Here is a 3174-nt window from a genome sequence, read left to right as displayed (position 1 = left end):
CTTCTCCTTTTCCCTTCTCCTCTTTATTCTCTCTGCCTTCCAGCTCCAACTATTTCTTTCTCCTGCCTAGCTTTTTCAGACCAATCAATTGTTTTAGGCGGCAAAGAAACACAGTTTCATGGAGTTAAACAAATGTAGTATAATATAATGCAGCACATCTTTCCATCATTAAACAAATATTCCACAGCATAGAAGAATGTAACACATCTTTAACTAATACGCCAGAACAGCAAAAGATCTGGAAGGAATCAGGAGAGGGTAATAAACATGATAAAGAATATTTTGTTTCAAAATGTAAATAAGGAGCAGAAGGAGAGAGAGCAGAAGCAAGGAACTCAGGACTGCAAGGGGTGCACCCACACACTGAGACAATGGGGATGTTCTATTGGGAACTCACCAAGGCCAGCTGGCCTGGATCTGAAAAAGCACGGCATAAAACTGGACTTGCTGAACATAGTGGACAATGAGGACTACTGAGAACTCAAGAACAATGGCAATGGGTTATTGATCCTACTGCACATACTGGCTTTGTGGGAGCCTAGGCAGTTTGGATGCTCACCTTACTAGACCTGGATGGAGGTGGGTGGTCCTTGGACTTCCCACAGGTCAGGGAACCCTGATTGCTCTTAGAGCTGATGAGGGAGGGGGAAGTGGTGTGGGGAGGGGGAGGGAAATGGTAGGCGTTGGCGGGGAGGAGGCAGAAATCTTTAATAAATAAATAAATAAATAAATTTTTAAAAAAAGGGAAAAATTAATTCTTCTCTTTTCATTTTTAAATTGTTCTGTTTTACTTTTTAACTGTTCATGAAAATTGGATAGAGAAAAACCAATTATAAATATATTTTGTTATATAACATTAAATATATATTTGCTATTATCCAAATACATAGTACTTTGAGCATATATCTACTATTTCCTGCTATTCTCCCCTTTCTTGCCCTCTCATCTGCTATTACTTCTTTTGTTCTCCTGGTCAATTTTTCTTTTACTTTCAAGTCACATGTACATAAATTATTTTATATATTCATATAAAGTATAATTCTTACAAGTGATATTTATTCTTGTGGGATTGATTTAATCAACAGTTGCATACACTTTGTTTAAACTTACATAATATGATTCTTCTTTATGGCTAAAATTTATATGTATGTATGTATATATAGATAGATAACAATTATATTAATTTTTTTCATCCATTCTTATACCAATAGCCACTCTTTTCAATGCTTCCTTCCCTATCATGAATAATGTTGCAATAAACCTAGATGTGTTAGAACCTCTATGATGCATTAATATGAAGTCATTAAAACAAACTTGTCAACAAATGACTGAATGAAATGAGAAGCTATTTCTTAAAACATAAAGTATGGTGCTCACTTCAGCATCACATATACTAAAATTAGAATGATGTAAAAAAGATTAGTATGGTCCCTGAACAAAGATGACACATAAATTTGTGAAGTGTTCCTTAGTTTTTCTAAGAGGAGTCCCAGTGAGGTCCTAGCATCAATAGTTTAGCAGAAACCAGAGGCCTCAAACTAGACCAATGACTCTTTGCAAATAACACTTGCACACAAAGACATATGGGTAAAAGAGGGTAATGCATGACTCACTATGTCACACTACAGCTTTCATGATTAGTCTTTCTGTTTTTTTCTTTTTTCTCTTAAATTTTATTTTATTTTGTGTGTGAGAGTTTATAATGGCAATGAGGAAATATGAAGGGACAAGAAATAGTTGGGGTTGAGATGCATGATGTAAAACAAAAAGGATAAGTAAAAAGAACGTTTATAAAAAGCATCATGTTTTTACAAATGGGCAATTAATATGTGAAAAATGTCCAACATCAATAATTATCAAAGAAATCTAAATTAAAATGATATTGTAATTCTATCTCATTCTACACATAATGACAGTCATTAAGAAACCAATTAAGTAACAGTGAGGATTTGAAAAAAAGGAAATTCTTATGCACACCTGGTAGGATGTAAACTAGTACATTCATTATGGAAATCAGTAGGGACACTCCTCATAAGACTAAAACAGTATCACATGAATATATCACATGATCCAGCAATATTAACCCTGGCATTTTCCCAGTAATCATTTTTCCTTTTTTTAGGCTCAAATTTTTATAGGATATAATATAGAATTGGCTCAAAACAAATAATTCAAAGTTGGAAAATTAAGTTAATAAAGTGCTGTTCAAAATATTTCCCATACTGACTCTTATTGCTAACAAGAACAACATTTTTCAGACCATTTTTGAACATTGATTTCAAGTACCCATTTCTTTATCTTCTTTAGCTTAATAAACCAAAAATCATTTCTTTATTTGCTTGCAAAGAAAGTTCTTTCTCTTCCCTTCCATGCTCATTGCTAGAATGGTAGTCAAAATATTTCCCACCTAAGACAAGGAAAATTCAAAACATTAATTTCTGCCATATCTCATATTTGAAGAGTTATTTTTGCTGGTGAATTGAGTTGGATCCATGGAACTCATGGAAAGGTAGAAGGGAGAACCCACTCCATAAAAGTTGGTCTATGATTTTCTCAAGGTAATATATACACAAAATCCATCTCTCTTTCCCTTTCTGTGGTGTGGAGAATTGTCTGTATTCTGTCAATCATGTTTTAAATGAACACTGATTGGCTAGTAGCCAGGCAGGAAGTATAGGTGGGACAAACAGTCAGGAAGTAGAGGTAGGGTAATGAGTACAGGAGTATTCTGGAAAGAAGGAAGGTCTTCCCACAGTTCTGTCCAGACACTGAAGAAGCAGGATGTGACCTGCCCTGATGAAAAAGGTACTGAGCCATGTGGCTAACATAGATAAGAATAATGGGCTAATATAAATTATAAGAGCTAATATGAAGCCTGAGATAATGGGCCAATCAGTTTATAACTGATGTAGACCTCTCTGTGTGATTTTCCTTAGGACTTAATGAATACGGGAACTGGGCAGGACAGAAACCCCAACAAGCAGGCCCTCATGTTACATTCCTCTGTGTTTTTTCACATACAATAATAATAATAAATAATATTTTGAAAGAAGAAAACATAATGATACATATATGAAAATTGTTATATATCATAGAAAAATAATACTTTGTATGCCAGCAAAAATTAATTTAACATATACTAATTTTTATGTAAAAAGTATTTTTATTATGTTA

At 33.9% G+C, this 3174-nt stretch overlaps 1 non-coding gene across 1 annotated transcript; it reads left to right on the top strand.

Moving 5' to 3' along the window:
• Nucleotides 1-1369: 1369 nt before the first annotated feature.
• On the top strand, nucleotides 1370-1476 carry LOC121439062. Its single transcript, XR_005973146.1, has one exon. It is a non-coding gene; the product is annotated as a U6 spliceosomal RNA (small nuclear RNA).
• The last annotated feature ends 1698 nt before the right edge of the window (nucleotides 1477-3174 follow it).

Source organism: Microtus oregoni, unplaced genomic scaffold (genome assembly GCF_018167655.1).
Source record: "Microtus oregoni isolate MIOR12 unplaced genomic scaffold, Mior012 000059F_ref0000304, whole genome shotgun sequence".
NCBI lineage: Eukaryota > Metazoa > Chordata > Mammalia > Rodentia > Cricetidae > Microtus > Microtus oregoni.
The sequence above is the reverse complement of the archived record's forward strand: the minus strand, read 5'-3'. Positions and strand labels throughout refer to the sequence as shown.